Source organism: Cebus imitator, unplaced genomic scaffold (genome assembly GCF_001604975.1).
Source record: "Cebus imitator isolate Cc_AM_T3 unplaced genomic scaffold, Cebus_imitator-1.0 Scaffold18, whole genome shotgun sequence".
In the NCBI taxonomy this organism is placed as follows: Eukaryota; Metazoa; Chordata; class Mammalia; order Primates; family Cebidae; genus Cebus; species Cebus imitator.
Genome location: NW_016107333.1, coordinates 3,146,575 through 3,172,589, shown reverse-complemented (window position 1 = coordinate 3,172,589; position 26,015 = coordinate 3,146,575). Strand labels below are relative to the sequence as shown.

The following is a 26,015-nucleotide window of genomic DNA, read 5'->3' as shown; positions in this document are numbered from 1 at the left end:
AATGGAAACCACCTACAGTTAAAGGGGTCACAAATGAAGGTAGGAAAGGCAGTTTCAGTTGCTGCTCAGACCACACAGTGTTAAATTCAGGTAACAACTCTGCATATTTGGAAGGATTCTGAGGTAAAGTCCTAGCTCTGGGGTGATGGATTCATGGTGTCTACAGTGGGTGGGGAGAGGAGAATTCAGGGACTTGTGTCATGCCTGTGCTTCTTGAGCCCATGCTGTCTGCTGGCGTCTGGGACTAACTCTTCTGCACCTGTATTGGAAATAGATGTCGGAAATAGATGCTCGGTGCCACAAAGAAAAATTAGCACTGAGACAAAGGATCTTTCAGCAATGCAATTTTTACTTCCTGTACCGCAAGAAGGGCACTCTCACTAGCCATCATGCCATGAGAGTACATGAACAAAGGAAAACACACAAATTTATCCCTTACCCATTTGGGGTCATCCTTACTGCTGTATGTGATCTCCATTGGCTGAGGCCAGACCTCACAATCTAAATTAAAACCTGACTGGCTCACAACTTAAAACTTTTCTAAACAGGTAAAAGCAATGGAGAGCTGGGACATGCCTGTGAGCACGTCCAGCACAGATATCTTGGTTAAAGTACAAGGACATAGAATGTACTATGTGCCTGTAAGCATGTTTAACAGCTACATAGGATCAGACTTAACAAAGAATTATTATGATTTAACAAGAAAGGAAACTTTAAAAAGGAGCTTTTCTACTTCCCACAACCTGTTTAGACAAGGAGAGCGGCTGGAAACAGGTTGTTCAGGCAGGATTTGTGGGGGCTGGAGCAGAGAGGACCCTAGGTAGGTATTCATACTTTTCAAACTGGAGTTACAGACCTCCTTATAGACCCGCAGGACAGCTGCAGACGGTTTGTTTTTAGTTTAGTTTAGTTTAGTTCAGTTTTTTTTTTTTTTTTAATGTCTCCTAATCAATTTAGTTCAAAAGTCCATCATCTTGTTCTGCGTTCTTGGGTCAGACATTCACCTGGCTCTTTTTTTTTGAGACGGAGTTTTGAGATGGAGTTTTGCTCTTGCGCCCAATGGCACAATCTTGTTCACCGCAACCTCCACCTCCCGGGTTCAAGCGATTCTCCAGCCTCAGCCTCCCGAGTAGCTGGGAATACAGGTGCTCACCACCATACCCAGCTAATTTTTGTATTTTTTGTAGAAACGGGGTTTCACCATGTTGGCTAGGCTGGTCTCGAACTCCTGACCTTAGGTGATCCACCCACCTCGGCCTCCCAAAGTGCTGGGATTACAGGCGTGAGCCATACCCGGCCTCTTTTTGTTTTAAATTTTTGTTTTAATACTGATGTTTGGGATCTACCCACCCACCCCCTTTGCGCCTGCGCGTCACTATGTTACAACTCCTCAGGTGATTCTAACATGCAGCCACAGTTGAGGAAATAGCTGCCTAACCTTTGGAGACACACAGCTGAGAAAAGGAAAGTTTCGATTCTCAAGAAGCAGTCTAAGTTTGGGGTGGGGAGTCGGGGGTAAGTAGGAGGCAGTTGTGTGCTGATAAATGTTTCTGTGTTCAGGAAAAAGAAGCCTGATTTCTAGCATTTGCTGATTTCTGTGATGTAAATACTTTCATTATGGCTGATTTCAAGCCATCAACTCCATGTAACTGAATGCTGGGTTGGGACGAGAGGCACAATGGGCACACCACATCACCAGAGGCAGGCACAGCCACAGCTCATGACAAGGCTGGGTGAGAAGGGCTCTAATTACTTTGCACTGGGCCAGGATCAGACCAGCAGGCTTGGCACCACATGGGAGCTGGTGAAAGGTGCGGAAGCTCAGGTTCACTCTGGACCAACTGAATCAGCATTTGCGCTTTAACCGATCTCCAGGCGATTCGTAAGCACGTTCAAATTTGAGAAACTCCGCTCCAATAAATAGATCTGTAAAAACCTTTTCTGAGTCCAGGTATGGTGACTCATATCTGTAATTCCAGTACTCTGGGAGGCCAAGGTGGGAGGATCACATGAGGCTCAGAGTTGAAAACCAGCCTGGACAACAACATACTGAGAAAACCTGTATCTACAATAAAAGGAAAAAAAAATTAGCTGGGTGTGGTGGTGCATGCCTGTAGTCCCAGCTACTCAGGAGGCTAAGGTGGGAGGATCCCTTGAGCCCAAGAGTTTGAGGCTGCAATGATCAATGATTATGGCAGTGTACCTCAGTGTAGGCAACAGAGTGAAACCCTAAAGAAAGAAAGAAAGAGAGAGAGAGGAAGGAAGGGAGGGAGGGAGGGAGGGAGAGGCGGGCGAGAGAGAGAGAGAGAGAGAGAGAGAGCCCGCGAGAGCAAGCAGATGGAAGTAACCATACCTAGAAGGGTCAGAGAAGCCTTCCTAAGAAGAGTGGCATAAGAATTGGGTTTCAAAGGATGAATAGGAGTTTCCCGTACAGATAAGAGGTAAAGATGGGAAAAGGAATTGTTGAGAGGGATCAGTATGGACAAAGGTATGGAGTGGGGAAAAGGTGGTGCGGAGAGGGCATGAGGTGCAATGGCAGGAGGGAAGGGTGGAGAACTGGGTTCCCAAAGTGTGGCCACCTGATCAGCAGCATCTGCACACTGGAAACTCATGAGAAATGCAAATTATGAGGCTCTCTCCTAAACCTACTAAATCAGAAATTCTGGGGGCAGGACTAGAATCTGTGTTTTTTTTTTTTTTTTGAGACGGAGTCTCACTCTGTCTCCCAGGCTAGAGTGCAGTTGCTCACTGCAACCTCTGCCTCCCGGGTTCAAGTGATTCTCCTGCCTCAGACTCCCGAGTAGCTAAGATTACAGGCTTGCGCCACCAGGTCTGGCTAATTTTTGTATTTTTAGCACAGATGGGGTTTCACCATGTTGGCCAGACTGGTCTCCAACTCCTGACCTCAGGTGATCCTCCTGCCTTTGGCCTCCCAAAGTGCTGGGATTACAGGGGTGAGCCACCACACCTGGCCTAGAATCTGTATTTTAACGAGTCCTTCAGGTAATTCTGACTCACTCAAGTTTGAGAACTTCTGGGCTAGAAAGAGCCAGAGCGTCCAATGCATTCTGCGTGGTTTTCAGGTCTAGGATTTCAGGCCTTGTCTTTCGTGGAGACCCCTTGATAGGTCACCCCTTGACAGGAGCTTACAGCTCAAGGGCTGCTCTTTTCCTTGGTCCCTTTTGGCCTCACCTGACACTAATGTCTGTCCTGGTCTCTCTCCCACTGGAGGACACTTCTGCCATGTGTTACAGCATCCGTCACGACACAATTGTGGGCACTTCCCTTATCCATGTGCTTGGGTTGTGTACAAGTGTCACATCAAATCACTCCTACAGTTAGTTCAGGCCTAAGTCCTGATTCCTTTTTTTTTTTTTTGAGACAAAGTCTTGCTCTGTCACCCAGGCTGGAGTGCCGTGGCATGATCTCACTGCAACTTCTGGCTTCCAGGTTCAAGCGATTCTCCTGACTCAGCCTCCCAAGTATCTGGAATTACAGGTGCAGGCCATCACAACCAGCTAATTTTTGTATTTTTAGTGGAGACAGGTTTCACCACGTTGGCCAGGATGGTCTCAAACTCCTGACCTCAACCTCAGAGTCCTGATTTCTGAGAGACAGACAATGGCATATGCGTGACTGACCAGTGGGCTCTGCTGAGCACCGATGCGTTTGCTGATGGGACAGTTATGGAGAAGAAATCCCCTGAAAGCATCCTCCACCTCGAACTCATACTCACTGGTGACCTTGGCTGAAATGCCACTTTCTCTGCATGGCCCTCTCCCAGCCAGCCACTCCCCATCACTGTGTCTCCACAGCATCCTCAGCCCTCCGCATGACCTCTCAAGCTGTTCTCTAATCGCTTGGCTGTCACTCCAGCACAAGGCCAGGACCTTGTACATCTTGGAGTGACATCCCAAGCACACTGCCTGATGTCACCCCCATTCCAGCAGCTCACTCTGATTGAGCACTTACTTCTTGCAAGCATCATGCCATGAGCTTTACCCGAGCTGTGTCATTTAAACCTGAGAACTGCCCTATGAGATGGGTACTATTGTTGTCATTCCGGTTTTACAGATGCGGAGACTGAGGCACAGAAAATAAAATACACTGCCCAATGCCACATGGCTGGTGAGCCGCAGGCAGACTGCCTCCAATAGATAAACACATATTGTTGTTTTTGTGTTTGTTGCAGGAAGGGAGGGAAAATGGGAGGGAAAAGTGAGATTTCCTGAGCATCCTTATTACCCATGAGGTTCACAGTGCCCTCCCAGATTCCTGGCTATTGTCCCTTCACTTTGAGGGACATTGGGGAAGGACCTGGAATTACTGACCCTTGTCTGGGACCAGTGGCTGCTTTATTTAGGGCACAATGAGCCCGTGTCTCTGCCGTGATTCAGCCATGGGCCCAGGGATCTCCAGGGAGAGGGGACTGTCCGCAGGCCCTGGCTAGCAACTCTCCACTAAGAGAGCTTTTCAGCTCCGGCTCTCTCAGCTGCTAGCTGCTGTGGCCATTAGCGCTGAAATTAGCATTGTAATTGCCTTTTAACTATTCATAGCTATGAAAGAGATCAGACTGGCTCCGCCTCTCCCTCCCTGCCTAGAGAGTAGCATTGGCTTCCCTCCCTGGGTCTAGGGATCACTCCCTGTCCACACTCCCAAAAAGGGTACTTCACACCCCTGAGCCTGTTTCTTCGTCCTTCAAGTGAGGGTGATAATCCAAGCTTCAAAGGCTTATTGTGATGCATTGTAAGGATACGTATTCAAGTCCACGCCATAGGAGGGGTTAGTGCTCAGGTCCTCTTGACTCTGAGCTTAGGGCTCTTCCTGTCCCACCATGTCAATCCTTAAAATTTGCCTTTCCCTGCCAATAATGGCTTGATTATTTGTAGGCTGGGCAATCATGCTTGTAATCCCAGCATTTAGGGAGGCCAAAGGCAAAGAATCACTTGAAGCCAGGAGTTGGAGACCAGTCTGGGGAACATATCAAGACCCCATCTTTCCAAACAATTTTAAAAATTAGATGGGCATAGTGGCGTGTTCCTGTACTCTCAGCTACTCAGGAGGCTAAGGTGGGAGGATTACTTGAGCCTGGAAGTTACAGGTTGCAATGAGCCGAGATCACAAACTCTGTACTCCAGACTGGACAATAGAATGAGATCCGTCTGTTATAGGTAGAATTTTTGATGCTGCAAAAGAAGTAGCACTTGAATATAAATTTCCTCAGCAAGGCACTACTTCTGTAGAAGGGTGTGGCTCACAGATGGAATAATGGTGAGCACACACCTGAACAGGGAGGGGCGGGGGTACTTATGCCTGACGGGGGTCACCCCTATTGGCTAGTGTTAGACCGCACAAGCTAGGCTAATCTTGATTGGCTATTTAAAAGAGAGCAGGGGTCTGAGCTGGAGTGGCAGGGTGGGTGGCTTGGCGGGAAGGATGGTTAAGGGCGGGTCAGAACAGGTAGCCAGGGGTGACCTAGGTCAAAGAAGGTGACTGAAGCAGGTGACCGGGATGAGTCAGGACGGAGCTGGGGGCTGGGGGAACAGATGTGAACTACTGATTAGAACCAGTGGAGAAGGTTGCTTACTGGAACTACAAGGAAGTTAAACTTTAAAATAGATAATTAAAGAATAAGAGAGCTGAACATACTGATTCTTTGAAGAGAAACTTGGGGTTCAGTATGTCTAATATGTCTCAAATAAAAACACAATCATATGAGCTGACAGTAGACAAGACCTTGCCTAAAAACGTTCAGTTTTGCCATCATAATTAGAAGATTTTTACTATAAAATAATCAGGCCTCAATGAAGAGAGGGGACTTACTCCAAATGGGTTGCAACTACCGGGTCATCTAGTTTGTCTCTTAAAAATATGAACACTAACTTTTGAGATGCAGTAGTGGTTGAAGGGACTGATGATGAAGCCCAGCTGCCTGGTTCCAGTCCAGTTCTGCCACTCCCCCCAGGGTGACCTTAGGCCAGTTACTTAACCTCTCTGTGCTTCGGCTTCCTACTCTGCAAAATGAGGATAACAATGCCTTTTCTATGTGTGTGTTCTGAGGTGTGAATCAGTCAATGTACGTGAAGCACCTGGCACAGCAGTAAGACATAGTGAGAGCCAGGTGAGTGTTTGCTCTTATTATTCATTAGGCATCTTTATTCACCTGCTTGTGTGGCTTCTAAACTGCAGTTTGGGGAGAGGCTTCCGCAATCATCATCAGCAAATTGTTTTTGGGCGAGTTACCATCACATGGACGCACAGTGCTTTCTTACCCTCAGTTTCCACTTGAGTCTGAGTCAGACCAGGAGGGGAGAGCCCCAGGTTGACTCCCTTTAAGATGCAAAAACTGAGGCTTGAGAAAATCAAGTGACTTTCCCAAGACACAGATTATAAAAAGAGGGGCCTGGCCTTGAATTCAAGTCTGCTATGCTGGGAACCAAGTAGCAGGCCCTTCAGCTGGCCCTGCATCTTCTCTGTCCTCCCCATAACCCCGTTTAATGCAAACACCATATTCTTCCCTCCAGACCGAGGCATGATACCTAGCAGTGCTTGAAAGCACAAACAAGCTGAGATTGTTGTGAGGATGAACTGAACTAACATTTATATGACCAGTACAGGGCATGATAAGTGCTAAGTTAGTAATATTTATGATGATGACTATCACTATTATTATTTTGTGACAGGGTCTCACTCTGTTGCCCAGGCTAGACTGCAGTGGTGCACTTAAGGCTCACTGCAGCTTCCACCTTCCAGGCTCAAGTGATCCCCCCTCCTCAGCCTCCTGGGTAGCTTAGACTACAGGCACATGCCACCACACCCAGCTAGTTTATTTATTTTTTTGTAGGGAAGAGGTCTCACTGGGCTGCCCAGGCTGCTCTCAAGCTTCTGGGCTCAAGGGATCCTCGTGCCTCAGCCTCCCGAAGTGTTGGAATTACAGGTGTGAGTCACCTCGCCTGGCCTGTTCTTATTTAGCTCAGAAAATCAGCCCTAATGACCTCACCGGATACACCACTTCCAGCCCTACACAATTTAGGCCTGATTCCTGCTTTAAATATGTAAATGCTGCTGTGAGAAAGACGTCCTTGGGAGGGAGAAGGGATGGGGGTCAGAACCTAAGACTTGCCAGGCACTCAGATGAGGACTTGGGAAAGCTGTGAAGAGGAGGTCCCTGCCTGATCTTATGAAGTTTATGGAAAACTACCTGATTACAGGATTTAATTCACGCCTTGAAAAAGAAGGCAATGAACAGGACGCTACCATACAGAATAACGGAGGGGTGGGAGCTCCACTTCTGATTAGAAGGTCAGGGAGGACCTCTTGGAGGCGGTAATAGTTAAGCTGAGAACTGAAGGAGCCAGTATGTAAAGACTGGGTCGACAGCTTTCCAAGGCAGAGGGAATCAGGAAAATGATGGGCTTGTCGGAGGAACAGAAAGGACAACGAACTTGTGAGTCACACTAAGGGACGCCGTGGTGCGGGATGAGGCTGGCGCCCGATCACTAGGGTCTTATCGGCCACGGTGAGGAGTCAGGGTTTCATGCGCCCATGGAGTCAGAAAAAATGGCCCAACGCCAGTGCCCTAAGTCCGGAAACATTCAAAGCTGGGCCCAGGGTGGCGGGGTCCGGGGCCTTTGGGGGCTCGAGAAGGACGTTACGTTCAGGGCTACAGGGTGCAGTCCTGGGGCCCATACCCCTAACCTCCAGCCTAGGGCCGGCAGCGCTCGACCCCTTTTCCGCGCGGGCCCTAAGCTCAGCTCCCTCTCAGCTCCCCGTGTGCCCGCAAGCGGGAGGGAGGGAAGACTAGCGCGCCCTGTCGGCGGTGTCGCCGCTTTCCGCCATTGTTTAGTCGCGGTGCTTTCATTTCTCTGCAATCAACAATTTTCTGCTCGGCTCCGCGCCGACCCACGAAAGCGGTGCTCTTCCTCGCCCCCCTGATGACCGCAGAGCGGGAGCCGAGCAGCTGCTCTGCAAGTAAGCGCCAGGCGCCCGCTGCCGCCCACCCACGCCAGGCCCCGCCCCGCTCCAGGCCACGCCCATTAACACAGGCCCCGCCCCTACACAGCCAGGAGTTCCCGCTTCACTCCCAGATCCCCGCTGCGCCCCGCCCGCTGGCCGCGCAGGCGCAACCAGCACGGCGACTGCCGGTGGTCGGGTGTTTCCGTGCCCCGAGCGCACCGCTCGCCCAGCTGCGGATCATCATCGCCCTTTTGTTCTCGGTCGCCCGCTCGCCCCGCGCTAGGAATGCTAACTGTAGGCGCCGCCAGCCCCCTTTTCCTGCTTCCCTGGGTCGGAGTGGGAAGGGAGTTTTAAATTGAATTGTGCTCAGTCTGACTCCTAGCCCAGTCTTCCCAGCGCCATCCGTTCCTTCATCCACTGCGGACACCCATATCTAAGGTTCGGGGATGATTTCCGGGGCACCCTCAAACCCAGCCCGAGGGATCCGGGAAGGCCTCCTGGAGGAGAGTCCACGAGGCCCGGTGCCGAGGATGGGATGGGGTTAGATCTTGGAGGGCTTTGAATTCCCGGCAAAGGATCTGGGATGGTTCTTGAGGCCAGCAGGGATTTTCAGGGAGATTGGGGGTGGGGGTGGGCAGGGGGTCTTGGTCACTTGTGTTTTACAAAAGTCCCTTTGGCTCTGGGAGGCGGAGACTGAGACTGGAGGCCGGGGGACCAGGGAGGAAAAGGTTACTGCCGTGGTCCAGGTGGGAAAAGATGTCGGTGAGGTCTTGTGGGGCAGAACGCAGGAGAAGACTATTGAGGGAGTAAAATGTACAGAACCAGTGGCCAGTTAAGTTTAGGGGTGAAGGGGAAAATGAGGACACGCCTAGGATTCTGACTTCCGTGACCATATGTGGGGGGCGTCTCTCTGAGAAGCGGGGAAGGAATGAGGGTTGCTGGGTTGAGCAGATGACGGAGCCCTCCTTCTCCCATCCGCTTCCTAACATTGTACTTTCCACACGTGCGTGAGTACGCCCTCATTTCACCCATGCCTCTGTTCAGCGGCCCCTCCTCTGAGAGGCCTTCGCTGACCACCTTTTGTAAGACACTCCTCGTCCTCTTACCCTAGCCACTATTTCTTCCCAGCCCTGACAGCCTAAAGTTGTATTTGGATTTGTTTGTTGGTTTCTTTTCTGTCTGCCCCACAAGACTGTGAGCTCCTTGAGGACGGGCTTTTGCTTGGTTCTTTGCAGTATTTCCAGGACCTGGAGCACCGTTGCCTAGTCTCTGCTGAAAGAAAGAAAAAAGAGAGACAGAGAGAAAGGAGAGGGGAGAGGGGACAGAAGAGAGGAAGAGAATAAGGAAAGAAAGAAAGAGGCAGTGCAGGGTCCAGGCCTTGCTGGTTCATCACTGCATTCCAAGCTCAGCACTAAATAGCAATTTGTTCAATAAATGCATGAAGGGATGGATAGTTGCTTCACAACCTAGTAGATAAAATCTAGGCCGAGTGTAGTGGTTCACGCCTATAATCCCAGCACTTTGGGAGGCCAAGGTGGTGGATCACTCGAAGTCAGGAGTTCAAGACCAGCCTAGCCAACGTGGTAAAACCCCATCTCTACAAAAAATACAAAAATTAGCCAGGTGTGGTGACGTGCACCTTTAGTCCCAGCTACTCAGGAGACTGAGGCAGGAGAATCACTTGAACTCAGGAGGCAGAGGTTGCAATGAGCTGAGATTGCACCACTGCACTTCAGCCTGGGTGACAGAGCAAGACTGTCTCAAAACAAAACAGTCTAATAGATAAAATCTAGAGTCAAAATGTGAGCCGCAGTACCATGAGATACCATCAGGATAATGGATCAATGATAGCCCATGTTTGTTGAGTGCCTCATTCACACCAGGGCTGTGCTACCTGCACGGGTTATCTCAGTTAGTGCTCATGACAACCCTGTGAAGCAAGGACTTTTGGTGGCTCTGTTCACTCACATGAGGAAAATGAGGCCCAGAGAGGTTGAATAATGTGCCCAAATTCACACAGCTAGTAAACAGCAGGGCCAGGATCTGAACCAAAGTTGGTAGCACTATTACCAAGTCACAGCACAGCACATGGAGGCTATGTCTTGGTGGAAAGGGTCAAAAGTATTCTCACAGCCATCCCAAGGCTCCTCCTAACTTAGGTGATTTCTTCTCAAGGGGTCAGAGGCTCCATGTTGCCCCAGCCAGGCTCAGAACAGCAGCAGAAGTCTGGCTGTGTAGAGAGGTGCTGATACGAAGTCCACCTGACCAGTCCCGGACTGTGAGACCAGCACTTCATGTATGTTACAACATTCAGTCTTTACAGCAAACTTGGTGAGGCCCTTGCTATAGTCATTCCCATTTTCCAGATGGAGAAAGTGAGGCATAGTGAGGTAAACCAGCTTACCTAGGGCCACTCAGATATTGTGTGGGACAGCTGGTGTCCAAACACAGGCAGGCTGATTCCAGATCCCACTTCTGTGCTTCCTTTAAGCTGACCACAGCAGGAGGCTGGGTGTGGCCAGGCCAGCTCAGGCTGGCCATTCTCTGTGCCAGGTGGTGGCTGCCAGGCATGGCTGGAACAGTGTTGACCCTGTGGCCATCCTGCCTCTGCCCATTAAGGGGGCAGTCCTGGGAGCATCATAAACCCAGCTGAGGCTGAACCGACATAGCAAATCCACATCCTCCGTCCCCTGTCACTGGACATCCTGTATTCAATCACCCACATATTCATTTCTTCTAATCTTTCTTTTCTTGACTGTGATAAAGTTATTTTTATAGTGCTGAGAACGTGCAATTCATTTGAATTAAGTCTGCTGGAGTAGATCAGTTTGTGTTATAGAATCAGGGTTAAAAAAGAAGGTATATTTCAATGGTTCTTTTAACTGATTATGCTCCAGGAACTTATTATAAGAATCTCATTTGGGGTGTGTGTGTGTGTGTGTGTGTGAGAGAGAGAGAGAGAGAGAGAGAGAGAGTGTGTGTTACACCCACATCTAGAACCATGGGGTGCTCAGGAAGACCACCTAGAAGCCTCTCTATAGGTAGGGTCTGGACCTCCCTTAGAGAAATGATGAAGGGAACTCTGCTATTATCTCCATCAGGTGGTGGCTGCCCAACCTCTAGGGAATGGGGCAGAGCATTCACTCTCATGTAGGAGGGCCCTGAAAGATTTGGGTGCAGCTGAAGACTGTCAGCTCATGCTCAACCGTGTGCAATGGCAAAGAAAAGCAGAGTGATTTGAAGGCCTCCAGCCCCCCATCTGGGAGGAAAGGGTAGGCAGACATTGCCAGTCTGAGGGGTATTATGTGGTCGCTGTCTGCCCTTCCTGGGAGCTTTTTGAGGATAGTCCTGTTCATCACTGTCTGCCCAGTGCCTGACCCTTTGGAGGCCCTCAATAAACATTTGGCGAATGAAAGGATGGAGAGAGTGAGAACTGGCCATCAACACCAGCTCTCTACCTGAGCCAGTAGAGAAGTTGCCCCTAGGAAGGGTAGACCCAGCAAAGGTCTAGGGCATCAGGGTTTCCAGACCCAACAGGGGCCCCTGTGCTCAACCTCAGCATTCAGGCCTCAGAAGCAGCTGCCTTCAGGGGATTATGTGAGTTTGGACAATGAGCATTTTAGCAGTAACCAGTGAAAATGGAAGAAAACAGGATTCTCCCCACATGACCTGCTCTGTATAAATCCTTGTGACCGTTCTTCCACTGGCAGGGGTAGAGGTGGGGTGAAGAAGCTTCATTAGGACCGGTTAATTTACTTCTCGGCTAGGTGGATGAGGATTTAAAACATCACATTTGATTCAAAGAAATAAGTGATGGATGATTCTGGCTCCTAAAATTATGGGGTTAATTCAACTTATTTCAGGGGCATTAAGTGGGGTTGTACAAGTGCCCCTGGTCCTAGGAGAAGCTCTTTTAAGTTCTTCCAACTGTCAAGATGACTATTTCGTTACAACAGCTAGAATCTCTAAGAGGCCAGGTCTGCTAGGGCCTCCCAACTGATGGTGCAATGGACAACCTGTGGCTGAAGGGAGACTTTCTAAACCAGCCAGCCCAGGCCAGAGCTGCCCTGTCTAAGGATAGCATGTCACTAGTTCCCCCAGGCCTCTCTGCCTTAGCGCCAGTCCTCATCTCCTCTCCAGTGACCTCCTACTCTCTCCCTCTAGAGAGGCATTTCAGCCTGGGGTGAGTGATGGCTCTCAGGTATGTGATTATGCATATGTGTCCAAACACACCTGTGGGCGTGCTCTGCATTTGTATGTATGCATTCTGTATATGAGAATATGCGTGTACATGCACTTGTGTGCTCTGTTAGGGATGTGCTTGTGTGTGTGTGTCTATAGAATCTAGGTTCTGTGTATGTGTGTGCATGTGTCTTTGTGCATGTATGGACTATCACATATAGTCACACTATATGTGTGACTGTGTGACCACAGGACAGAGGGCCCTTTGATGATGGAGGAAACTCCCACACCACTTCCTCTGCACCCAGAGCAAGAATGCTTGTGGGTTGGCAATGGACTGGCCTTCTTTAGGAAAGTTCCACCCACTGAGAGGCCTAATAAGCCCTAGTCACGGCCTCACAGCAGCTGCTTCCGGACCTCAGAATTCTCCTGGGTTGTCAAGCTGTGGAGAAGCAAGTGACGCCCATTGCAAGAAGAAACAGTGACAATCTCAGGTACCCTGTCTGCCTGGCCTGTGGTTACTTAGGATTCTAGTGTGTAGATTGGGTGGTAACTTCCAAGCCATCCCCTACTTCTCTCTCCTCCACCAATGCAAGGGTAGCATGCATCAGGCAAGGTGCTGGCAGTTTTCGTCCTGGCTCTAAGTCCTTAGGAAAATCATGTCACTCTCTGAGCCTTAGTTCTGTCATGAGATAGAAAACCTCACAAGATTGTTGAGAATTACATAAAAATTAAATCCTGTGCAAAATGAGAAAATACCTTCTGACTGGGCACTTCCTGAGGACCTGGCATGTCAACTTATCTTAGTATCCTTGAGCTTTGCCTGGGATCTGATGTATAGCAAGCTCTTACTTCACATTTCTATGAACAATTTTGAAATATGAAAGCCCTTGCAGCTTCCCAACTAAATTCATGCACCCATTTATTCAGTATACTTTTATTGAGCATCTACTTTATGTTTGACCGTATTTGGGGTATTGGGAATAGAGCTGTCAATAAAAGGGCTTACTTTCTAGTGCACATTAGCATATTAAAGGCTCTGAGAAGTCCAGCAGTACTAGGTTTGTGATAAACTTTAACTCAGTATTCTCTGTGTTTATGTAATTGTGGAATTCCCCACACCCCCTTGAACTCCCCCTCCCCCACTTTTTTTTGCTAATATGCAAATTTAAGGCAGGTCATGGTGGCTCATGCCTATAATCCCAGCACTTTAGGCGGGTGGATCACCAGAGGTCAGGAGTTCAAGACTAGCCTGGCCAACATGGTGAAACCACATCTCTACTAAAGATACAAAAACTAGCTGGGCATGGTGGTGGGTGCCTGTAATCCAAGCTACTTGGGAGGCTGAGGCAGGAGAATCACTTGAACCTGGGAGGCGGAGGTTGCAGTGAGCCGAGATCATGCCACTGTATTCCAGCCTGGATGACAGAGTGAGACTCCATCTCAAAAAAAAAAAAAAAAAAAATTAATCCTGTCATATTCCCAACTCAAAGCCCCTTCAGAACAGCTATGGAATATAATAATTAAAACAACTATTCTGGAGCCAGCACCTGGGTATGTGATCCTGGGTAAACCTCAATTTCTTCATGTGTAAAATGGTGATAATGGCTAGGATTAAGTGAGATAATGTCCCATCTCCAATGCTCAGCATTGTGCCTGGCATTTAGTATAATTCATTTAAATAACACCTATCACACCAGGTCTCCTCAACACCTATGAGATAATGCCAATTGTCCTACATGATACCCAAGGCCCTAATTGCCTCCCCAGAGTTATCTGAACTTATTCTCCCACAACTCTCTTAGGAGCTGGTCATTCGGAACCATTTGCCAGTTCCCATGGATCCCAAACAGCCACCTGTTGTTTCATACCTTTGCTCTCATGTTGCTTCCTCTTCTTAAAATTTTCTGCTCAGTGTTTCCTACCTGGAGAACACACATTCATCTCCCAGACTCATCCCTTCATCACCTCCTCCATTAAATACATACTCACTCCCTGATCTTCCAGTTCCAACTGATCCACCAGTGGATTGCATTTGCATGTGTTATCCAGGAAAGACCAGTAGAGGAATCACCCAGTTCATCTACAGAATCATGAGAAAATAATATGTCATTATTGTTTTAAGCCTTTACGTTTTGGAGGTGGTTTGGCATGCAGCAGTAGACAACTAATGCAAGCTCCTTGAGGCCAATAATAACTAACTTCCACTCATGGTCACCTCGCCCCTTGTCATTCAGAGGAGTACATGGGGACCCCTAGGACTCTTGGTGAAGCCAGGAGAGAGTGAGTGCCGTTGGTTATCTCCATTCCAGACTAGAGTGGGGATAAATGAGGGACTTCCCCTAAATCATCAATGGGAGGACCCTAGGCAGAATGAACTGACTGAGAACCTACTGACAGATCCTCTAGAGACACTGGGAGTTGTCCAGGGTGCTGAGTTGTCTGTTTTAGGGGAACACAGTGCCATGCTCTGATCTGCCCACTCCTGGGCCAGGGTCACCCTACTCAAGACCCGCCCTGGTAATTGTTATGCTGACATCTGAGAGAACCAGCCTTATGGTGGGAATAGAGGGTTTGACATCTGTTCAAATGGAATTGAAATCGATTCTTATACCGTCACCCTTCCTTCTCCCTTCCACCCTCCCTCCCAGGAACCATCTGACCATTATAATAAAAATCCAGCTTTATGTAAATACCCTATCCTCCAAGTAATAAATGCCATTAGCTGAGCCTGGCTGAGCAATTGCGTGCTTTTAAATATCCATTTGAAGATCTTTGAAAGCTCTCTCGAGGCTCTTGCTCATAATTCACTAAGTGGGAGTTGGTAATAACTGTGTTAAATGGCCAGGCCCTGCAATTCGCAGGAGGTGTATCTGTTTGTGTGTTGGTGGTGGTGGTGGCAGGGGGTGCTGGGAGGAGGATGTCCTTCCTTCCATGCTGATCGGTTACTTATTTTTAAGAGTCTCACTGGGGGCTCACAGTCCTTTGATGAGCTACTAATGAAAGAGCCAGATCTAACAATTAATTTCCCTAGAGTTATTATTTATTGTTTTGGCAATATTTCTCTGAAAAGCCTTAATACTCACCTGGCTTCCTGATGGTTGAGGAGAGTCGTGGGTTGAGAAGAGAAATGAGTTTTACCTATTTATTCAGCAGTCATGAATTGAGCATCTATGTGTGCCAGGCACTGCACTGGCACAAGATACACCCCTGCCTTCAGAGAGCCTCCAGTCTGGTGGGGGGCAAGATAGGGAAGGGAGCAGGCAGTAACAATACAGTCTGATACCTATGATAGAAGGGACAGTGTAGGGGACTATGGGAACCAGGAGTGGCATATAACCCAGATTGAAAGAGTCAGGGAAGGCTGCAGGAGGAAGAGTCCTTAACGATGACCTAGAACTAACAAGATAAAGGAAAGGGAAAGGGACATAGGGAAAGGAAATACTGTGGGAAGAAAGACCAGCAACTTCAAAGACTCTGAGAAGAGAGAGAGCTCCATAAAATGTTGGTGAGGTAGTGTAGTACTGAGAATTCTGTCACTATTGTCACTGTAAATTTGTAGAGCCATTTGGGAAAACAGTTGGACACTAGTAAATTTGGAGATACACAAGCCCTGTAACCCAACAATTCTGTTTATTTCTAGAGATACTTCTGTATACAATGTTAGGAGGTATATACACAACAATTAGAGCAGTATGGTCAGTAAGAGGCAATGACCAGAAACAACCAAAACCCTATCAATGGCAGAATGAGTAACCATGGTGTAATCATACAACAGAATACTATACAGTAGTGAAAATGAATGAGCCACAGTATACTTAACAACACGGATAATTTTTATATTGACACAATTACATACAACATGACTTCATTTATATTAAATTCAAAGCAGACAAAGCTGAAATATTGTCCTGGGATACTAAGGTGGTAGAGATATAGAATGAAGCAACAAAATGATTGACCACAGAATGCAGAATAGTGTTTGATTTCATAGGGAGGAAGGGGTATGATTGGGGTGGATCACCTGGGGAGTTTCAGAAAATGTTTATGTTTTGATTCAAGTGGTAGTTACACAGGTGTTTAGAATTATTAAACAGTGCAGATTTATATCTTTTATATTTTCCTAGGTTTGTGATATATTTCAATATTTTTATTAAAGAGATGAAAAAGCATTGTAGCCTGAGTCACTGCGTCCTTCTCTGAACATAACGATGAGAAGCCTGGCACAGCAATGAGAGGGCTGTTCTCAGGGGACCCTCTGGTGCCAGCATCCTTCTTGGTTGTGTTTGTGTGTGGCAAATAGGCAACCTCACAATAGCAGTGCCAGGGGTCACATAGGACCTGAAGTCTTTTGGACACTTCTTAGATCATATCCATGAGATATGGCATGGCTTTGTTATCCAGAAGACCACCAGATGGTTAAATAGTAAAAAAGAGCTTTATGGGTGATATCAGTTTGCAAGCTGGGAAGAGAAAGTCTTCAACATGGATTAAAGGTGCTCTCTCTGTGAAGAGAGGAAGAACAGGTTGGATTTTCTGCCTCGCAGTGTCCGTATTACACGATAGAGTCATACATAGTTCAGCAGGTTTAGGGGGAAAGGTATCCATATTGATGAGGGGAGCTGAGCACGTACATGCACAGTAGGTAAATACATATGTAACATACATCTCATGTTCACTTTGGGGTGGGGTTTTAGCATTAAAATGAGGTATAAATTGGCTCTGTACATCCAAAGGTGAACTATAGGATAGAAAGTTTGTACACAGCCTCTATAAGCTAGCTGAAGATGGTTTAAGGTCTGCAATTGCTTATGAGAAAGAATGCAAAGTCAGTCGTCTGTTCAGTCAGAGCTATAATGGTCTGGGTTGTAAATCAGAGCTAGGAGGGATCTGATAGCTCCTATTGTTAGGGAGTTTAAAGCTAAAGGAATTTAGAAATGTTCCAGGATGGTCAGGCCCCGAACCCTCGACCCATAGGTTACTTTGTTTCCTTAACCTTTGGGTTCATCTTAGTTGATAAAGGGGCATCTATTTTGGCCTCTCAGATCTCTCCTTCATCCCCAGAGAACCCCAGATGGGCCTGGGTGTGAGTTTCACAGGGTAGAATGGAGTCAGGTGATGTTCTGGGAGAACCTGAGGAGAGAGAGAGCATTGCTTTGTCTTTCCACCTGCAAGTCCCCAGGATGGGCTAGGATTGTGAGGTGCAATCTGGCCCCAAAATCCAACTTCAGGGGCCCGGGTCTCTCCTAGGTGGACTCTGCAGTGGGTACACTAGAATGAACATTGCCATGAGGATCTTGCCTAGTTCTAAGTGACTCAGAATCTTTAACAGAAATGAACCTTGATGCTGATTTGGGGAAGAAGATAGGTGTCCCCAGGTTGTAGGAGCTGAAAGGGATCTCAGTGATCCCTCGTATCCAGCCCTTGAGACTTTTTAGCTTTTGATTAAGTCTCAAGTCAACTTTATAATTGTTCATTTATAAGAGTAATATATTCTTTCAGAACAAGTTATACAATGTGAAATTGAACATAGAAAGTATTGTGGTTTCCCTTATAATCTCACCTTGAAAAAAAAAAAACCAACAATATTAAGACTGAGCATGGTGGCTCATTCCTATAATCCCAGTACTTTGAGAGGCTAAGGTGGGAGGATTGCTTGAGCCCAGGAGTTTGAGGACAGCCTGGGCAATGTAGAGAGACCTGGTCTCTAAGAAAAACAGAAAAATTAGCCAGGTGTGGTGGTGTGCACCTGCAGTCCCAGCTACTAGGAGGCTAAGGCGGGAGGATCACTTGAGCCCAAGAAGTTGAGGCTGCAGTGAGCCATTACACACACACAAAAAATAAATAACAAAAGAAATCAATAGTCTGGTATATTTTCTTCCACATGTTATGCCAAGCCCATACACATATATATAAACATGGAGTTTTCTTCTTTTTTATTTCAAAAAATGGGATCATACTGTGCTCATTGCTCTGTGATTTGACATTGCATCTTATAATAGATCATGGACATCATTTGAGATCAGCCCTTCCAAATCTAATAGATTTTTTTCCAATAGCTGTGTAATATTCCCTAGTTTGGATGTAGCAGAATGTACTTAACCAGTCCCCTGTTGATACACTTTTAGGTAATTTCTATTTTTTGCCACTACAAATAAAGTTCAGTAAAAATTCATTGCTTGTATCTACATGTCCTGATGCATTTCTTTATGTAGAATAAATTCCCAAAGCTAAACTGTGAGTGAAAGAATGCACTTTCTTATTTTAATAAATCTTGACAGATTACTTTCTCAAGATGTAGTCTTTCATACTTTCACCAATGATATAGGACATTCTTACGTCTCCACACCCTGTGCTGGCAGTTATCAACTCACAAGGTTCTCTTCCCTCAATATGATGATGAGCAAATGAGCAAAGCAGAAAAATAGCAGAAATAAAAACAACACCAAAAAGCTTATTTGATTCTGATTTGTACTTATCTGATCACTATTAAGGCTGGTTATCTTCTCAAATGTTTGTTCATTGTTTATATTTTCTTCTCCAAGAAATGCTTATTCATATCACTTATTCATCTTTATATCAGGTGGTTTCTCTTTTTATTACTGATTTGCTGAAGATCTTTGTATACTAAGTGATTAACTGTGGTCTCTTGCGTGATCTTTCATTTATAAAGATAGAAAATGGTAACAGAGGGGAAGTGAGTTGTCCAAGGATACCAGATTGTAAGTGTCAGTGGTAGACTGGGTCATGCCTCTAGATTCCCTGTCCAGGGCTTAATCCCTGGCCTTTTCCATAGCTCAGACTCTTGTGGCCAACTTTCTGAGAATTACCAGAACAAATTTTCTCAGAGTATGAGCTAAAGACTTACCTCATCAGAATAATCTAGTGCTTCATTATAGTACAGATTCTGGGACCACATCCCAAACCTGTTTATTGAGTCGGAATCTCTAGAAGTGGGGCCAAGGAATCTAGATTTTAAGAGAGCATTTTAGGTTGTTTTCGTATCCACCAAAATTAGAGAACAATTACCCTGGAAACTCAAAGTCCTTGCAGAGGCACTGAGTGGGAAGAGAGGCGTAGGAAAATTAATGGGAACATTGTTTAGTGGTTCCCATCACCACCACCACCATCACCACCAGCTGAGGAAAGAGCCCTCAAGGTTGAAGCATCAAACCAGAGCTATCACTGGGGACCTTTTGGCCTAATTCTGCCCTTAAGCCACAATCAAGCCTTTGTGGCAATAGGGGTGAATCTAATATATCACTTTCTTGTCGGTATAAAGGTGTAAATGTCAATTTCTCCTCCTTTTTGTGAAGATTTGACAAAGCACTTAGAGCAACACCCATTTTAATCAACAAAGAAGCCATAAAGATCACAGGGCATCAAGTGTGCCATATCCTGTCTGAGCTTTGGATGGATTTGAAAATTGCACTTTTAATTAAAATTGGCATTTCCGCAGCTCAGATTGGAACTGGCCGTTTTGCTGGGGAATTGCAAACTGCGAGGCAAACAATCTAGCAGATTGTTTAAGATTGAGAGGGAGGTTTAAGAACGCAAAGAGGAAGGCTTGTGTATGAACAGGAGGCGCTTGTTTAAATAATGAAGCGGAGAAAAGATAATGTAAAAATGCCTTTGTCTATGTTTAGTTAGGTTTCCTCAGAGACCTTGATAATTGCGGCTGAGCTGTCCGAGGTGCTGACGGCTGGGCGAGAGGAGCGGTTGAATGTATGCACAACGCCCAAAGGTAAATGCCTGGTCTGCAGTTCTCAGCCCAATCAAGTTTGGCCTGCTTTATGGGTTTCTTTTCGGCCAATGACAAACAAAATTCCAGGCAGGTGATTACTAACTTTTGTGTTTTGAAGGAATGAATGATCACTGATCACCTACTATGTATAGTGTGTGGTGCTCTGAAAAATGGAAAAAATGTCAACCAGAATTATTGGATCCTTTTCTTGTGATGTTACAGTAAACCTCACAATTGATCTTGTTGTGAGATTTCAGGATTTTGTGAACCAGAAAAATTTTAGGCCATCAAGGACAATGCCAAGTGAAGACATTTAAGAATAACAACTATCACCTGTTCTCTCCAATGCTTGATAAAAACAAAGTGCATTTTAAAGCTTAATAAGTAGAGGGAAAAGACTTAATAAGTAGGAAAACCATAATCGCAGAATAAATAACAGTTACTTAAAATGGTTTTATAAAAACTTTCATTGTTTGACCTTATTTTTCTAATTTCACTGTACTTAATAAGTAGGAAAACCATAATTGCAGAATAAATAACAGTTACTTAAAATGGTTTTATAAAAACTTTCATTGTTTGACCTTATTTTTCTAATTTCACTGAAAAACACAGTAACCATCACCATGCATCATCATCAGCTTAAAAACTGGCATTTGGGAGCCATTGATCTGGGTCCTCAGGAAAGAAATAGAATCTCTCAAAAACATGGTAATTGCAGGATATCTGACTTCCGGCTATACATCTGATCTCCGGGGTCAGCCTCTTGTATAGTCTTATTAGAAAGTTTTTTCCATAGTGACAGTGCCTTAAATATGTGTGGGAAAATGTTGAGGGGATAGGTGGAAGGAATAAAATTGACACTTGTTGAGAACCCACTGTGTCCAAAATCTGAAACTGTTTTAAGATGTTACATTGACTTTATCACACATAATCTGGTTTTTACCCTCATTTGTTAGATAGGCATCATTAATACCCCAACTTAAGGATGGAAAAGGTGTTACACATAATAATTTACTTTATAATAAAAGAACTTTCAAAGATCAACTTAAAATGGAACAACTTGTCAATAAATGATATAAAGATAATTGATGAGAAAAAAATTATTTTGACCTTCACACCAGAGCAGTCATTAAATACTTCCCAACTGAATTAAGTGCCTCTGTGTAGATAATATAAACATATAACATAGTTTTGTCCTTTTTTTCTTTTTTTCTTCTAAAAAGGGTACATGTGCAGAACATGCAGGTTGGTTACATAGGTATACATGTGCCATGGTGGTTTGCTGCACCTATTGACCCGTCCTCTAAGTTCCGTCTCCTCACTCTCCACCACCCAACAGGCCCTGCTGTGTGTTGTTCCCCTCTCTGTGTCCATGTGTTCTCAATGTTCAACTTCCACTTATGAGTGAGAACATGTAGTATTTGGTTTTCTGTTCCTGTGTTAGTTTGCTGAGGATGATAACTTCCAGCTTCATCCTTGTCCCTGCAAAGGACATGATCTCATTCCTTTTTATGGCTGCAGTAAAATATTTTTAAAACATAGATAAAATCCTGAAAACATAATTTGTGTAGTCATCAGATCTCTAAGGTAAAAGGGCTTTTCAAAGCTTAGCAACAACTAAGACATTTAAGAATAGCATCTAAGACATTTAAGAATAGCAACTATCACCTGTTCTCTCGAATGCTTCATAAAAACAAAGGGCATTTTAAAACTTAATAAGTAGGAAAACCATACTCTCAGACCGAGGAACAGCTATTTAAAATGGTTTTATAAAAACTGAAAATTGTTTTATAAAAACAACTAAGACATTTAAGAATAGCAACTACCACCTGTTCTCTCAAAAAAGGAAGAAAGGAAGAATGAACAATATTAATTGCTGGGATGAAAGGATTCTATTAGACTTAAATCTCATTTTGTAAAAGTTGATATTTTGTAAAAAATGAACATTTCAAATTAAAACAGTGAAATCCATAGTGGTTACTTCTAGGGTAGAGCGGTTGACTAGGAATCTTATAGGGAAAATGTTCTCTATTTCCATCTGGGTAAAAATTAATTGAACTAGATATCTATTTGAAATAAGCACACTTTGCTGTGTAATTATACCTTGATTAAAAAGTAAAAACAGGCCAGGCGCAGAGGCTCAAGCCTGTAATCCCAGCACTTTGGGAGGCCGAGGCGGGTGGATCACGAGGTCAAGAGATCAAGACCATCCTGGCCAACGTGATGAAACCCATCTCTACTAAAAATACAAAAATTAGCTGCATGTGGTGGCGTGCGCCTGTAGTCCCAGCTACTCAGGAGGCTGAGGCAGAATTGCTTGAACCCTGGAGGCAGAGGTTGCAGAGAGCTAAGATTGTGCCACTGCACTCCAGCATGGCACCTGGTGACAGAGTGAGACTCTGTCTCAAAAATAAAAGGAAAAACAGAAAACAAAGTGAAACCCATTCTAAATGCACTACCTCTGTTTTGAACTACCAAGGAGAAGGATATCAGGTTCCAGGGCAGTAAAACCTCTTGAAACCATTGTGCTTTGTGTGAATGAAAAAAATTTGAAGATTCTAGTTGACCACAAACTCAAGAATGTCAATCATGCAACTCTATTAGTATCAAGACAGCACATGACCCAAGGTTTTATTGGTAAAGGCATAGTGCTACCAAAAAAGGAAGTAAGAGATACCTAGCTTAGGGCCATTTCTCTGACAGACTGGCTAATTTTTGAATAAATTAATGAAACTGATTGTCTTTCAAGACGATGTGTAAGGACAGAGGCAATCCAGCCTAGACTTTGGAGTAATACTGGCCTGGATTTCAATCCCAGATTTGCCAACTTCATGCCATGTGATTTTAAGGAGAAAACAATGTCATTTCTATGAGCTCAGTCTCCTCGTCTGTAAAACGGGCATAATAATAATAATATCATCACTGAAAGGCTGCTGTAAGGACTAAATAAGATACCATATGTAAAACTCTTAGTGTAGTGCTTGACACATTCCAGTTCTCTCACTTCAGTGATAGTTTTTACTAGTGGTATTATTAACGATGAGTTCCAGGGTGGGCCTTCCTTTTATGTCATCTCCATGGGATTCCTGAGGAAGTTTGTTTTCTGGGGAGTTGGAGAAGTTGTGCAATCTTTGCTAAGAAAACCAAGTTACATCCTGCCATCTGCATCTCACCACTGCCCTAGAGATACCCCAGATCTCTTCTGGTCTTGTTTCCCAGTGTGAACTGCTGCAATCAGTGGCCAAGGCTGCAAGCCAGGCAGAGAAGAGGACTGTGCAGAAAGCAGAAGATGAAGAAATTGGGAATCCTGCACAGCAGTGACAGGAGCTCATTGACTCCTTCTCCCCAAGGGCCAGATCAGGCAGCTAGAGAGGCCTGTCATTAACTCTCTTTATTATCTGCATTTTCTGCCTCACTGGCTCATCTGAGGCTGCAAATGGGACTCACTCCTTGCATGAGCCTTGCTTCATTGGCTTCTGGAACTGAGAGGAGTTGAATCACGGAAAACATTTATCAACTTGGGGGTTAAATGTGGGAGATAGGGAACTCGATGTGCACATAATACACCAAGTTGTATTGTCCTAGGAACTTATCCTAAAAGGATCATGGTAGTTTCTACCCTACTGTGGCTTCTTCTGAAGCCAGTATCTCCTACTACTGTTATTGAAGGATCAGCACTGTCCTTTCTAGCCAGATTCATATAATTCACCTCTTACATTTTAAGAAATGTGTCTATATGGTATTCCCCTACAAGAACAGGAGCAGTGTGGCATGGGCTTATAGTGATGTGCTGCTTACAAGTCATGAGACCTTAGACTCTCTGAGCTTCAGTCTCTTTATCTGTAAAATGGGGATGATTACCTGAGCCTTGAAGTTCTGGGTAAGGATTACTAATATCATCCTTCTTTGTTAAGCATTTACCAGACTCTAAGTGCTTGAACATGCGCTATCTAAATCCAGTCCTCAGAACAATGAGGTAAACACTATTATCATCCCCATTCTGTGGATGAGGAAACTGAAACACAAGTTAAATAACTTGCCCAAAATAACACACCTCTCTCCCAACCTTCCTGCAGGAAACTCATCTACTCCCATGACTTACAATATCAACCATAGACAACAGCTCCTATGTGTGTTTTTTTCAGTCCTATTCTCTCCTCTGAGGCCCAACTTACATTCCTGGTCAACTTGGAGGTTTAACAGATCTCTCTAACTTATTTATCCCAAACAAATGAAGACACTGAAGCAACATGCTCAAGGTCAAACAACTAGGGAGTCATCAAGCTAGAATCTGAACCTAGGTCTCTCTTTATCTGCAAAGATCACACAACTGGGCACATTCTCTCTCTCTCTATGAGTTGGTGCTCTCTTCTAATTACCCCTGTCAGTGAGGCATAGTGGTGCATGCCTGTAGTCCCAGTTATTCAAGGGGCTGATGCAGGAGAATCATTCGAGCCCAGGAATTCAAGGCTGTAGCAAGCTATGATTGTGCCTGTGAATAGTCATTGAACTCTAGCCTGAGCAACATAGCAAGATGCCATCTTTATTTTTATTCAAAAGTAAAAATAAAGAAATAAAAGAAGACCCCTTTCCATTCTCTAGCTCATACCCTAAGTCACATCTACCAGACTACTGTGATACTCACTAAACCATGCCAAATGTTCTCTCCCCCATGCTAAAGAGGCCCTGAGCATCAGCCTTAGGATGTGCTAAGAAAGAAGCTATCCATAGGGGCAGAGGGAAGCCCCAAAGAGGGCTCATCAGAGAAAGTCATGGGGAAGAAGAGCTGTGAAGACATCTAGTCTCCTTCCATCAAAAGCCCTTGTTCTGTAGCTCAGGAATTATGTCCTTGAGGACTTCAATGAGTGTGTGTTGGGTGGGAGGGCAGAGTACTTTAGGGAGGATCTCTGAGTTTCCCCAAAAGAGTTATGGTGTATGGCAGTTCTCATTTATCAAAGCTGTGTATGCCTTCCTCCATCTGCCAATCATCTACCTTCTTTCTATCCAGTGTTAAACGCCCTAGTAGCACATGCTCTGTCATCTCCTTCTACACCGAGTGTTATCTTCAGTGTGGAACACAGGCTCAGGCACTCTGATCAGGCTATGCTTCAAAGTAATGAAGCCGTTCTTGACTTCCAAAAAAATAGATGGAGAAAATTCATCCTTGATTAATGACATATGGCAAGTATCTGCCCTATGTGACCTTGTGGGGACTCCATGATTTCCCTCTATGGTCTAGAGAGAAAAGGGGATTTGCCCAGGGTCATTGAAGGTTGACAGCAAAGCTGGAGCTTGACTTTGGGGTCTTTGTGACTATTCTCTTTACCTCAGACCAGCCAAACACACACAAGGAGCTTTCCTGAGATAACCTTGCATTTGACAATCTTGGTAGTCCATTTTCAAGCATTCAAGTCTTCCCCAATTCTCGGGAATCAGCCACAGTGTGATTCCTCAGGTCCTGCCCAAATAGTCCCTTTTCTGCCCCATGGAGTCAAACTATGCCTTAGTTGGAAAATACAAAAAAGTGTTTTAAGCTAAAAAATGAAACCCAGTACTTTTCTTTTACAAACATAGGGGCATGTTAACCAGTAAGTTTAAGAAGCCAACTCTGTACTAAAAATTCAAAAAGATACTGGATACTTAAGGTGAGTGGAGAGGATCAGAAAGGAGTAAAACAGAAAAGAAGGTAAGCTGGGATCTACTTCCTCCTAAGGTCACAGGCATTGCCATCAGCTGGCAGTGGAACTTCAGGCTAGTTATTAAATCTCATTCATACTCTGTTTCCTCATTTGTAATATGGAGGATCTGAGAGCAACTATGTCACAAGGCAGGTGGGTGGACTAAATGAGTTCTAGCATATAAGTAACTTAGCATGGAACACAACAAATACTTATTTTATTATTGTTGTCACTTCTTCCAAGTTCTTTCTTTGGCCTCTATTGGTGTGCAGTATCTCATTGCTTTTTTTTTTTTTTTTTTTTTTTTTTTTTTTTTTTTTTTTTTTTTTTTTTTTTTTTTTTTTTTTTTTTTTTTTTTTTTTTGACAGGACTTTATTCTGTCACTCAGGCTGGAGTGCAGTGGCTCAATCATAGCTCACTGCAGCCTCGAATTCCTGGGCTGAAGAGATCCTCCT

At 45.1% G+C, this 26,015-nt stretch overlaps 1 long non-coding RNA gene across 1 annotated transcript; it reads left to right on the top strand.

Moving 5' to 3' along the window:
- Nucleotides 1–7,320: 7,320 nt before the first annotated feature.
- On the top strand, nucleotides 7,321–24,279 carry LOC108291618. The gene is made up of 3 exons (XR_001819969.2): nucleotides 7,321–7,447; nucleotides 19,785–19,882; nucleotides 23,102–24,279. It is a non-coding gene; the product is annotated as an uncharacterized LOC108291618 (long non-coding RNA).
- The last annotated feature ends 1,736 nt before the right edge of the window (nucleotides 24,280–26,015 follow it).